Source organism: Aristolochia californica, unplaced genomic scaffold (assembly GCF_029961685.1).
Source record: "Aristolochia californica isolate CCGP_79_NKW_82.1479 unplaced genomic scaffold, dmAriCali1.0.hap1 SCAF_3, whole genome shotgun sequence".
In the NCBI taxonomy this organism is placed as follows: domain Eukaryota; kingdom Viridiplantae; phylum Streptophyta; class Magnoliopsida; order Piperales; family Aristolochiaceae; genus Aristolochia; species Aristolochia californica.
Window position 1 is genome coordinate 18,218,176 of NW_027181992.1, and position 14,202 is coordinate 18,232,377.

General features: G+C 40.5%; 1 long non-coding RNA gene across 2 annotated transcripts in view; it reads right to left on the bottom strand.

Moving 5' to 3' along the window:
* The window catches only part of LOC137959984 (uncharacterized), a 30,798-nt gene extending 19,042 nt beyond the window's left edge, over positions 1-11,756 (bottom strand). For both annotated transcript variants that reach the window (XR_011114099.1, XR_011114100.1), the window contains exons 1-2: positions 11,300-11,756; positions 8,550-8,836 (exon numbers count right to left, since the gene is read on the bottom strand). This is a non-coding gene — a long non-coding RNA (uncharacterized lncRNA). The remainder of the gene's footprint in view (positions 1-8,549; positions 8,837-11,299) is intronic.
* Positions 11,757-14,202: the final 2,446 nt, after the last annotated feature.

Consider the following 14,202-nt stretch of genomic DNA (forward strand, 5'->3'; position numbering starts at 1 on the left):
CTCCATTGGCCTCGCAAATTGGTTCCGCACTCAGCTCCGCCTTGATTATCTGCCAAGAGCTTCCTATCTTGGGTCGTTGGTTTGGTTGATCTCCTTCAAGTCCATTGGCGATAAGGCTAATGCCTTAAACACTTTATCTTGCTACCGGGCGCCACTGGCTAGGTTTACTGATTGGGATCTGTCAACTCCACTCACCCAATATGGGCAGTGGATCTCGATTTGGGGTATCCCGATCGAGCTCTGGTCAGAGGAGACTTTGTTGGGGATTGTAGGCCACTTTGGTAGGCTCCTTTGTTATGGGCCTAAGTTAAGTACTTGGCTTTCTGCTACCTACCAGGCCAGTCTTTTGAGTAGTATTGGCTAGGTGCTTAACATTTGGTATCAGAGCCACTACTTACATTGCGAGTTCGAATTCCGGAAGGGGCGACCTAGCGGTGTCGCTAGAGTGGGCCGCGTGGACGTCGGCTTGTAACGGAGGAGCTTGTTGAGCGTCGGCTTGTAAGAGCTCGAGAGCAAGCTCTTTCTCCAAGGGGTGTGTGATGTTATGGTCCTGGGTTAATTACTTGGTTTTCCGCTACCTACCAGGCCCACTCTAGCGGGCCACTTTAGCGACCCAGACTGCCTTTTTGCACTACACAGGTCTCTAGGTCGCCCCCTCTGGAATTCGAACTCGCAACCGCAGTATAGCTCTGATACCAAATGTTAAACACCTAGCCAATACTACTCAAAAGACCGGCCTGGTAGGTAGCAGAAAGCCAAGCACTTAACCCCAGGACCATAACAATACTCCCACCGTTATGAGCCGATGTCCACGGCAGCCCACTCTAGTGGCCCACTCTAGTGACCCGGACCGCCTTTTTGCGCTACACAAGTCTCTAGGTCGCCCCCTCCGGGATTCGAACACGCAACAGCGGTATAGCTCTGATACCAAATGTTAAGCACATAGGCAATACTACCCAAAAGACCGGTGTGGTAAGCAACGGAAAGCCAAGTACTTAACCCCAGAATCATAACATCCTTCACCAAGCTCTGAAGTCTAGCTCGCTCTCTCGCATGGATATGGCGAGAACATTCATCATCCAGAAGAAGCATTGAACGGGGTCCCATTTCAGTCGGCTCTCAGTTGGGGAAGAGTGTTATTGGGCAAAAGTAGTTTTTGATGATCTGTCCGCTTATGATGGCACAGGGAGCCTGGTGGGGGATCCAGTCACCCTCTACAGCAACCCTCCCCACTGAATCAGAATATGAATCAGATTGATCGGACCATTGCCAAATCGGGGCACTCATCTCTAGGTGTTTGGGCACCTAGCCCCTGCCCCTTGGTCAGCTTTGCCAGGAAGCTCACCCAACAACCAACCTTCACTGAGCCAAACCCTCAACCCCATCCTTTCACGACCACTTTTACCACACCAATTCTCCCAAACCCCCCCAGCTTCACATATTTCTCTTTCTTAAATCGTACCCACAAATGTTGAAAGCATGAATGCTCATCATTTCCAACAAAAGAATATCTCCTATGGAATTCTTCCCTTGAAAAGGCTGGAAGCCACTACCCCTACAAAAATATTGCTTCAAGCCCTCTTCCTCATTCATTCACTCTCCTTCCCCCTCCACCACCACCCACCTGCTTGGCCAACCACAGTAACCCGCCTCCATGACTGTTGTATTGCACGACTCGTGCAACCAGCCAGAGCAGCAAGAACAACCTAGAAACCAACCAAAGCAAGGCCATACACAGGGAGGGGCGGGGGGGAAGGCTAGCCCTCCTGGCAACCACCTCACCGACTTTAAAAGTGTGACACTTGAGTGCTCTAGCTACCATCGAGCTCCTAAATTGGGTCCCCAACAATTGCTCAACATTCGAAGTCCATGCCCTCACAGTTCCACTCCTCATCAAGATTATCCTCAAGGTGTCCAATTAGGAGTTGGAGTATGACATCAATGCCCTCCTCTCGCTCTACTCCCATCTCAAAGAAATCCTCTTCTACAACCTCCAATCACTACACGTGCCTCACCTTCTTAAGAACCCCTCTTCCCTAGCACTTACTATCACAAGTTTCCCTAGCTCTCAAGACCTTTTCATAGATACGACGAGCTCTCTCTTCCAGAGGTAGAACGATAGTGTTCCCAATCGAAACCCATATTAGTTGAAAAATTGGCGTAACTGATGAATCTTGATAGTTATAACTCTACAATCACAAGAGGTTCTATGACAATTTGTAACAACGACTTCTAGGGTTGGGCATGGGTCACGTTGGGTTTGGGTTTCGAAAACCTAACCAAAACCGAGAGTCCAAAACTAGAACCCTAAAAAATTCAAATAACCCAAAACGTCAAACTTGATCCTGGCCTAATCAATGTCCTCGTTTCGTTCTCGTAAAACCTAATCCAACCCATCTCCACCCTGTCCCCGTAAACTTGACTCATCCCCATAAATCTGACCTATCCTTGACTAGACCCTACCCTGTTTTAAATCTTTATTTCATCCCCTCAGGTTGGGTTTGGGGAAACCCGTCCCCAACCTTGTTAGAAGATGGGCTCAAGCCCACACGAGTATGGAGAAGGTTCCACACGTCTAAGAGAGGTGGCATGATGGTAAATAAGAAGTCATCTCATAAAGATGGCACAAGGGTGTAATTAGTCAAGGAGAGCATGTCTACTTATGTCTTTTCTTATGTAAAGCTTGTAGCCCTAAAGGCATTATAGACATTGTACATCCTCTAAAAACTAAAAATAGAGGCCCTTGGCTTGGGGTAGAGTATCAAACTCTCTCCTCTTCTCTCAATTCGTCCTAGCTCTCTCTTCGCCTAAAGGCGCTCTCTCTTCGCCTAAAGGCGCTCTCTCTCTCTCCCTTTCTCTCTTCTCTACCCGAGTTCTCTCTTTGCCTTCTCTTCTCTTCTCTTTTCTTTTTCTTTTTCTTCTCCTCTTCCTCTCTTACTTTGCTCGAGGTTTTAATCATGGAGTCCTAAATTCCATATGGTATCAGAGCATTGGATTTAGGATCCCCATGTCAAGAAGATGCTCTAAAGAGTTTATTATCAAAGCTACTCATGAAAGGCTCTTTGTGAAGCAAGATTGAAACTTGTTGAGATAAGTTTTTCGTTCTTGTTATTATCACCTATTTATGGCTTCATGCTCTCGGATTTTTATCTCATCTCGGATTGGAAGAAGATTGTCAAAAGATGGACTTTTCAGTTGGTTTGCAAGTTTTTTTTCTGAAAATCGATTTATGTTGAAATCTTTTGCATGGGAAGTTATTGTTTGTGGAGGCAAGTTTGTTTTAATGAAGAGCAATTCTCTTGCCTATTATGATTTTAGATTCATTAGATTTCAAAAATTTAATCACCTTGGTTACTATGCTACTCTTTTCACTAATCGATTCTTTAATATTTGAGGAGTTGGAACTCCACTCGGCTTCAGTTTTTGAATGAGAATATTTTTCTTCATGGTCTCGGATTTCTTATGAGTTTATAGTGATATTAATAAGCTCATGCATGAATGATTTATCATGCCAAGATTCATCAGTTCTTTTGATAGGAGGATAAGTTGAAAGAAGAAGTAATTTTGAAAGATCAACAATGGAACACCCCTTGGCTTCTTGCTGAGGATTTCAATGTCCCCCCTCCGTTGCTCCGAAAAAAGTCCTCCAACAAAAAAAATCACCCCCACTATAAGAGCTTTTTCAGATCTAATTAGCTACTTTGAGCTCCTTGAAATTCCGCTATCGGGAAAAAAATTTAATTGATCCAATAGACAAAGCCCCCATTCTTTCCAAATTAGACCTTTTTTAGTAAATAATGACTAGTTGCACCTCTTCCCCAACACTTCCGGCCAAGTCCTCAACAAAATTGGCTCTGACCACTGGCCAATCCTAATTAATTCTCACCCCCCAACCTGGGGACACTCCATTCAGATTTGAAAACTCCTGGTTCTTTAATGATTCTGTTGCGCCCCAACTAAAGAATTGGTGGGAAGATTTCTATCATCACCCAAACCCTGGGAGGTCTTTCCCACTGAAGCTCAAAACTCTAAAGCTAATGATCAGGCCCTGGACTCGTAGCCTCAATGCCGATGCTGCATCTGCGAAAAACTCTATCCGGAACCGCCTTTCTGAGATTGATATCCTTGAAGAGCAAAGGTCACTCTCTCCCGTTGAACTCATTTGTACAAACAACTTAAATTCTGATGTCTCAAATATCCTAAAAATGAAACCACTCACTGGAAGCAACGGGCCAGATTCCGCTGGCTGAATGATGGGGATGGCAATACAAAGTTCTTCCATGTCATTACTTCAGCCCATAGGAGAACTAACAATATATCCTCCATTCTCAATGAAGGTGAGGAGATTACGAATAGCGTCTCCATTGCTAATGTGTTTGTGAAGTTTTTTACAAATCTGTATACAGAGGAGTGTTTCAATCGCCCTATCCTCGACCAGATAGAAATCAATCGTATTTCTGTGTCTGATGCTGCTCAGCTGGAGAGACCTTTCTCTCAAGAAGAAATTGATGAGGCTGCTCTCGGTCTGTCGAAGGATAGAGGCCCAAGGCCGGACAGGTTCAACGGTGAATTTTACTGAAAGTCTTGGGACGTTCTTAGAAATGATGTACATGCCTACGTAAACAATTTTCATCCAGTAGGTATCACCCATAAATCCATTGGTGCCTCTTTCATTGCCCTCATCCCAAAAAAAACCAACTCAACCCTCCCTCAAGACTATAGACCCATCAGCCTGACCAAAAGCTCGTACAAAATTTTAGCCCGCAACCTCTCCAAACGTCTCAAGGCAGTTCTCCCTAGTGTTATCAGCCCATGTCAAAGTGCTTTTATATCTGGCCGCAATATTTTGGAGTCAACTATGGCAGCCTATGAAATTCTTCATTCCTTTAAAAAATCGAACCAAGCGAGAGTTGTCATCAAATTAGATTTTGAGAAGGCCTTTGATAGGGTCAATTGGAAGCTGATTGACCACCTTTTCGGTGAAATTGGCTTCACCACACGCTGGAGATTCTGGATGAAAAGCTGCATCTCAAATGGTTTATATTCTAGTCTAGTTAATGGCAAGTCATGCGGGTACTTCAAAGGCACATGGGGAATCAGGCAGGGAGATCCTCTCTCTCCTTTTATCTTCACGTTCATTGGGGAGCACTTGGCTGCCATGGTCCGACTGGCTAAACGGGCAGGATGGCTAAGGCCTACCTCCTCTAATCCAGCTCAAGACATTGGCCTCCTTCAATACGCAGATGACACAATTATTTTCTGCAAAGGCTCCCTTAGCCAAATTCACAACAAAAGTGCCTTGCTTAGCTTATTTGAGATCTCATTGGGACAAAAAATCAGTTGGGAAAATTATCCATTTCTGGATTCAACATCGAGCCAAGTTTGCTTAGCTCAATGGCAAGCTATCTTGGGTGCAAAATCGAGATGTTTGCTGGAACATATCTGGGACTCCCCTTGACCCCTTGGCTCCCTTCTAAGGCTTCTTGGCACCCTATCATTGAGCGATTGGAAGGGCGTTTGGCCTCCTAGAGGGGGGGAACTCCTTTCAAAAGCTGGTTCTGATTAAATCCTGTTTACATGGAATTCCCAACTACTTTTTGTCTATGTTTCGTTGTCCTGCTTCAGTCAGGAAAAGAATTGAGCTTCTAAAAAGAAGATTCCTTTGGGGAGGGCCAAATGGGGAGAAAAAATATCATCTAGTAAAATGGGAGGAGGTTTGCAAACCAAAATCTCTCGATGGTTTGGGTATTCAAGTTACTACCACTACAAATTCTGCACTTCTCCTTAAATGGATCTGGAAATTCAATCTCTATCCTGCCTTAATTTGGAGAGCTCTTGTTGCGGCAAAAGCTAACAAGCATTCAGGCTGGTGGACTGAGGGGGGACGATTCTATTCTCTCTCCCCTGCTTGGAAAAAAATCGTCAAACTTCTTCCTAAATTCAAAAAAGCAGTAAAGTGCTAGATCAGAAATTCTACCTCAACAAAATTTTGGAATGATTGGTAGACTGGGCCAATCCTGCCTCAAAATTAGCCATGAAACAATCTCTAACCTTTCAGTTAATTCTAATGCCTTCATCTCTGACATTTGGTCAGACAGTTAGTTGGAATTTAAACCTCAGAAAACATCTCTAATCCGAAAGCCATTATGGCCTCCAATCTCCTTGAAAGTCTTCCTGCAATGAAGTCCAACAACACAAATGATACTTTAATTTGGACACCATGCTCAAAAGGGTATTTTCTCCACTGCCTCTGCCTACAACTTCCAATGCAACACATCCACTGCCCATCCAAAACACCTTGCGGCCTCAACCTAGAACCTCCTCGCCCCGCCATGTGCAAAAATTTTCATTTGGACCACCTGTAGAAATAAAATCTGATTATTTAATCCCAAGGGTACCCAAATCCAGGACCCACTTTGCCCTTTCTATAAAGTTGCTCCAGAAACAGCCAAAATTCTCCTATCATGCCAGTTTGCACATTCAGTTTGGACCTCTCTTTTAAATAAAATTGGGCTCCAATACTGTGTTGCTGCAAATCTATCAGCAACTATCCTCTCACTTATTGGTTCCAGACTCCCAAAGTTAGGAAAGATAATTATATCATGTTGTATTGGTCACATCCTATGGGTACTATAGAAAGAAAGAAACAAGAGGAAATTCAAATTCAAATCCTCACCAGTTGAAGTTCTAACTGAGCAAATATCAAGCCAAGTATCTATTTGGCTCCTTCACCTAAAAGAATTCAAAACTTTAGCAACACCAACTTCATGGAAAATTGGCAGTTAGTTGCAAGTCTCCCGCCCTCTTCCCCAACGGTCATGGCTATTTGGACCCCACCACCACTAGGACACTTCAAGCTTAACCTTGATGGGAGTGCTCTCGGCTGCCCTGGTCTTGCAGGCTACGGAGGAGTTATACACAATGCAAACGGCAATCTCCTCTTCTCTTATGCGGGCCCCCTTGGAAACTCTGATTTCACAATAGCTGAATTATCGGGACTGCTAAACGGAATCAAAAAAATTTCAAATCATCTCTCGGGTCCACTCTACATTGAAGGCGATTCAAAGGTGGTCATCAACTGGTGTGCAAATTCCACCAGGTCCCCCGTGGCGTCACTAGGATATGCATTCGGAAATTTGTAATATAATTTCTCATTTGAATTGTAATTTGAAAGCACATTCCTCACTCTACCAATCACTTGGCAGACACCCAGGCCAAGGCGGGCATTTCACTTCAAACTTTGTTGTGGAGGAAAGCCTTCCGACCTAGGATTGTTTGTACTTACTCTTCTCTTTTAATCTATTTACACACTTCTTCAAAAAAAAAAAAGTTGAAAGAAGGAAGTTTTAAAAAAAAAAAAAAAACTTGTGGAAGAGTTTTTTATAAGAGGCCAAAACTCTTGTTTGATTCAAAGCCACGAGTTGGCTCCTTCTTCTTCATGAATCTCCACATGAAATCAAGGTTGGAAAAATCTTTTCCAAAGGAAGAAGCAAGAAAAAATGAATTACAGAAGTAGTTTTGAAAAGTCAAGGTGGCGCCAACATATTTGAGGAAAGTTTCTCGTTTTATAGAGATCAAACCACCTCAAGATCTCATTAATTAGGCTTGATTTATTTATCCTCAATCAATCATATCTTGCCTAAATAAAAAAGGACTGAATCTAGACTTGTTTTAGTAAGTTGGTGTCAACAATTATTTTTGAAAAGATCTTGAACATCTTAGTCTATCAACAAGAAAGAGGAAATTGATTCCTTGATGTTTTGGTGTTCTTGATTAATTTTTTCCTCATAATCTAAAAGGAAGATAAGAGGTATGATTAAAGTATCTTTTGGCCAGCACTCCTTGCCTAGTGGATAATTTACTTGCTTAAAGGGCTAGTTAAGCTTGGGTGCTTCCTCATTTTACCCGAGCTGGTTTACCTGGTCAAGGATAATGATTTTTGGCTAGGTTTGATTCTCGATTAGTGAAGCTTATTCCTTAGGCTATATCATCCCTTTTGTTGAGTAAATTATCATTCTCGACTTGTCTCTAATGGCTAAAGAACACATTGGTAATGTTGGAAGATGGGCCCAAACCCACATGACCAAGGAAAGCTCATTCGTCCAAGTGTGTTAGAAGATGGGCTCAGGCCCACACGACCAAGGAGGGCCCACACATCCAAGAGAGGTGGAAGATGGGCTCAAGCCCACAGACCAAGAAGAAGTCTCACACAGTGGTGGCATAATGGTAAATAAAGTATCATCTCATAAAGATGGCATTGATGTAATTAGTTTAAGTTTCAAGGCATAATTATATTATTGTAATTTTACTCATCTATAAATAAAGCTTCAGGGGGAGGTTAGGACACAAATCCATAACCTCTTTCTTCCTCCTATTTTCAAACATATTTGCATCTTCTACTCAACTTCCAGGCTATGTATAGTTACTAGAGCATGGTATCAAAAAGTGCAATATAAACATATATAGTCATAGGAAATGCTAAGCAAAGTTGTAAAAAATGTAAAATTCAATTAAAAAAAAAACTTATCAAAATGAGATTAGATCCTTACCTATTTCAGCATATTGTCTATCACAAAAGAAATTATCTTCACCCCCTTGCTCTGCCGTTTGATTCTCAGATACAGGTGACCTAATACCCCCACCATCAATCAACTTGAGACAACCAAAGTAACGGCCTCTGCCATTTCTCTGCTCTTCTACGTGTTTTCGCGTTCCACACTAGCTTCTTTTGTTTTCTTTGTGATGGACAAATATGCTGATTCTATTAGCCTAGTGGACAAATACCCTTTTCTTCGAAGTGCAGACAGACGTAAGTATGCTTCTTCCTACACTAAATCTGCAAAAAAATTGTACATAAGTTGCCCAAAATCTAGTTACCAGGAAACCAAACTAATGATATGCCAACATTTTCAACTACAAAATAAAATATAGTCAACCAAGTTCTATTTTCTTCACGACCTTGATAGTGGCAACAAAGAGAGTTTAAGAATGAATAATCATAGCAACCCACAGAAAAGCAAAAACTTCAAGAAACACAATGAAACAACGAAAGATAACAATAAGGTCCTGATTCTTTTAGAGGGGAATCTACCGTCAAGTATATCATAAAGAATCATGGCATCTGATGTAATACATTGCTTACTAGTGAAAGAAGAAAGTCATCTAAAAAAATTGAAGATATGTAAAAGATGGAAGAAAATTTTCTATTTTTGTAAAGTTACAATTTTAGGAAAGTATTCTATCTTGGTACTTTCTATATGATTTTTTCTCTTGGGCTAGCTACTACTAGTTACAAAAGACACCTGAACATTCAAGTCCTCCCTTGGGTACTAAAAAACCAGGAATTCCTTGTGTTGAGAAGATAATGGATGGTTACACGTTTCCAGCTTTACCAACTTTATTTCTACATTTAGTGATGTTAGCATCCAACAGTCCTGGACCAATTATGTTGGGGAAGCTATCCACCACCATCTGGGGCAGATCCTGCACCTTATTTGGATGCTAGATAATTCATTCAATTGCAATGGAGGCATGATCTTTTGCACGGTCTCTTTCATCACATGGATCATTTCACAGTAGCCGTCATCATGGAGGACTCTAAGGTGGTGATTTCATGGGTAAAGGGGATTACACTCCCTCCATAGCTCTTTTATTAGCAGTTTTACTAAGAACATTTTCAATCCATCTTTTGTAAATGGTAGTTTCTTTCCTACTCAATAAAACATGTTTGATCCAACAGCTATCTTGTAGAATCTTGCCTTCCCCCCGCTCACATATGCCAATAATTTAACACTCTAGATATCAATATAGATTCAGCCATCCAGCAATTAAACAAGCCAAGGTCATCTTGGTAGTGTCATGTTGATTCTCTTTTCTATTACAAGTCAAGATATCAGAATACCAAGGTCATCTTAGTATTCACTCTAACATAAACACCCTATATCATACCCATCCGTCATCATTACTACTCAAGTTGCATGAGAAACCTTAGGAAGCATTTAGGTTGTTTAGAGAGATACGTTTACATAAACACCTTATATCGAAACCATCCATCATCATTGCTACTCAAGTTGCATGAGAAACCTTAGGAAGCATTTAGGTTGTTTAGAGAGATACGTTCCCCGGGTGTGGTGAACCTCGATGAGGTTTATACTGAAAATAAAGATCAAGGAATGTCAATCCACGGCCTAGATATATCGAGAGGTTTGAATCTGATACATTTGCAGATAATTCACTAATTGATATGTATTGTAAATGTCTTGATAGGGATTGAGCTTATAAGATCTTCAACGACATGCATCACAGCGGCAAAGTCACTAGAATTTCTCTCATCTAGATTAGTTCACGATGAGAGATATGCAGAAAGGTTGCACTTATTAAATTTGATGCACATGGTGGGGTTTGGGGCAGATGCTATGACATTATTGGATCTCCTTCAAGTGTATCGGAGTCTTGGTGAAACAATTTGGTTCAAATGCATCCTATCTATTGTACTTCGAATGAGGCCAGATATGAACATACTTGTGTGGCATTCCTTATTGGGTGCATATTCAAAATGTGAAAAGGTTGATTTTTCTCAAGAAATTGGGCAAAGGATTTTGATCTCTTAGAGTATAATGATCCAAGGCTTGGCTCAATGTGGTATGCCTGAAGAAGCCATGAGCCTCTTCATAGAGAAGTTACTATCAGTGGAGAAGCCTTGTTCAGCTACAATTTCAAGCCTTATACAGGCTTGATCAGTCTCAGCTGTAGTGGAAAGGTCAAGTTGGTCTCATGCTAAGGTGATCAAAACCAGGCTCCTAAATGATGTGGCAATTGGGACTGCCACTGTAGAGATGTGTGGCAAATGTGGAGACATAAATTCCTGAAGAATAATGTTCGAGGAAATGAATGAAAAAAAAAAAGTAGTATCATGGAGTGCAAAGATAGCAGCCTCTGGTAGGAATGGCCAGGCACAGGAAGCCATTTCTTTGTTCAATGAAATGTTATCTGGTAGCATTTGCCCTAACAAAGTGATAGTTTTTTCAGTACTATCAGCTTGTAGTCATGAGGGTTGGGGGAAGAAGGATGGTCCATTTCTAAACAAATGATTCAAGATCATGGTTTTGAGACTGAATCTGACATTACTCGTGCATGGTCGACATCTAAATTATAATCTGAAGAAGCCTGATGAATAAAGAAACCGAACTTTGTTATGCTCATAACCATTTTTGACAAAGTTTTCTGCTAGCAAGAGCCTAGATTTTGTAAAAGAGTAATGGAACCATAAAGATGTTAATAAGTTGGACATGCTACTTACTAATCTTTCAGTGTCTTTCACCCGAGGCCGATCACCCAAGATTGTGTTATTTCCTTTCAAAGAAGCCGTCAACGGTCCCGAGACTGAGGGATTGCCTTTCGCCTTCTTGCTAGGGTTAATTGTTTGGTTCCTAAAGGGGAGTGACGAACCCCCAGAGGAGGTTTCTTGAGGGAAGGTCGAGAAAGACGTTCCCTGACGGGCTTTCTGCAAGAACCCACGCTCTGGCGATGCTCGGTCTCGTCGAGGAGCGATGATGGAGAGAAGGGTGGAGCAGGGCCAGATTCGGGAAGATTCCGGTGATCCGTATGGCTTCCCTCCCAGTGATCCGACATAATCTCCATCGCACGGCCGGATTCAATTAATGCGGGGTTTGCTCCATGGCGCTTTTGCGGGAGGCAAGGATATCCGTCAAAGAGTGCCGGGTTTGCTCAAGGGCGCTTTTGCGCGAGGGTCAGCAGGGCTTATGCGCCTTCGGAAGCTTGAAGCCTGGGACGAGGCCTGACTTTCGTTGTTTTAAAGAATTAAAAAAAGCAACAATTTATAAAGGGAATTTTTTTTTATTTCTTATGCATAACTTGTAATTATTCATATTTATTTATATTATTAATACATTTTCTTACCCTAATTCCTATTACTCAATCGTAAACAGCAAAACGAGATAACAATGATAAAATTATTAAAACGCATTAAAAATAATAAAAGTGTTAACAAATCATATAACCATATACAGAAATTATATTTATATATATACATGGAAACTTACGAAATAAATTACAAGATATAGAATTCTGCAATTAGATAGCAAATACATGAAGAAAAAAAACCCTCCCTTCTTTCATATGCATGTAGAAGCTCTTTTATGGTTAAAGAGAAGTACCATTGCATGAGAGTATTTTGCCCAAACTGTTGATGAGTTGTGACTCGACCACCCACGAGATCGCTCAATATTGTCAATTAAATTGAAAAACTTTGTCGAGTCAACAAGGTTTTGACCATTGGTTTAGTGTTGCAAACCCGTAACCCGAAGAAGGGATCAAGTCTTCAATTGGTCAAGTGTGTATTAGGGCTGTTAATAGTCTGAACTTGGTATGGATATTGTAATTATGAAACCGATGTGTTTGTAGATATCTAGATATCTGAAAAATTATCCAAACTTATATTTTTTAGTTTTTTTCTGTTAGATAATTTTTGAATTCAGATAATATTTGGATCAAAAATTAAAACAACAAAAAAAAATGAAAAAACATAGTTCTTTGAGACACAAAAAAGCTTAATAAAAAAAGTAAACCTTAATGAGAGAAAAATAGAGATCAAACCCTAAGGAAAAATGGAGGACAAAGAAAGAAATACAAGAAGAAAATTAAAACAAAGAGGAAAAGAAACAAAAAATAAATAAATAAGAAAAGGCTAACATGGAAGAGAGAATTAGAAAAGAAGAATGATGACAAAGAGAGAGATCCACACAAGGGATGTGAGAGAAGCTTTTGAGTGAGAGGGAACAAGAGAGAGGGTGTGAGAGCTTACTAGAGAAGAGAGAATGAGAATTTTTGAGAGGGAAGAGGAAAGGGCTATCAAGGAGACAAACTTCACACCCAAAGAGGAAAAGCATAGATAGAATTAATGGGGTTGACAAATGATACATTAAAACACTTAAAATAGAAAGTAAAGCAGAAAGTTTAAGGGGTGTTAGTGTGAAGGAAAAGTGACGAAGGAAAGCGGATTCTCTACAGAAAGTGACACATAAGTGTTAAGGGTTTGTTTGGAACCACTATAAAAAAAAAAGGAAAAGAAAGAAAAAAGAAAGTGATTTTTTGTTGTTTGGCTGCAAAGAATCGTGGAGAGAAAATAAAACATGATGGAAAACTATTTTCTCTTTTAGTTAAAAAAAATTTCTCTCAAGGAATCAAAGAATTCAGAGAGAAAATAAATGAAATAGAAAGTGGGGATGAAATTATGTCAGGGTCATTTGGGATCTCCGACATTTCATTCATCCCCTTTGCCCTATTTCATCCTCTTTCCTTCCGACGAGCGACATAAACCTCCATCTAGAAAAGCCCCTCCCCTCGGACGAGCGCGAGAAAACTCCTTCCCTCCAACAAGCACTCCTTCCCTTCGGTGATCTATAGGTATCTACCTCTCCTTCTCTCCTTTTCTCTCACCTCTCTCTTCTCTCCCTTCCTCCATTTCTCTCGCCTCTCTCCTTTCCTCTCTTTCTCTAGCCTCTCTCCTTTCCTCTCTTTCTCTGGCCTCTCTCCTTCCCTTCATTCATGTTTCAAATGACGTTATTTGGTTTACTGATGTTTATTCGTCCGTTGAAAAAGTTTAAATGGAAGGATAAAGACAATTGTTCCTCTTTTCTTCATATGTTTTCATGTTCTACTTGAAATACAAAAACCGTTTGTTTTTTTTTTTCAATTGCTTTTTAATAGTGATACACAACTTCCGAAATAAGTTAGATGATAAATACAAATTTTTCTTCAATTTTTCAATAATTCTTCGATTTGCAAAGATTGATTTTTGTTTGCTGCTCTCTCCTTCCGTGTTTTTTGGTTTCATCTCTATTCCTCATTTGGATTTCTCAATTTTTATGATTTTTGGACTATGCATCTCTTGAAGATTTTTATTTTTCATGTACACAGGTTCTTGTCTGTGTTTGTGGTCTCTACATTTCGGTGTGCTGATCTCTACTTCCATCAAGTAAGTTTCGTCTCAGTTCCTCATTTAGATTTCTTTACTTCTCTGATTTTCAATACTTTGAGAATGATTATCTTACTTCTATATTATTCTATAAGATTCTCTTATATTTGTTATAGTTTATTAGTTGTGTTTGTCTATTTCCATTTCCATTAGTTAAGTTTTGTCTTTGTTCCTCATTTTGGATTTCTTTGTTTCTTTGATTTTCA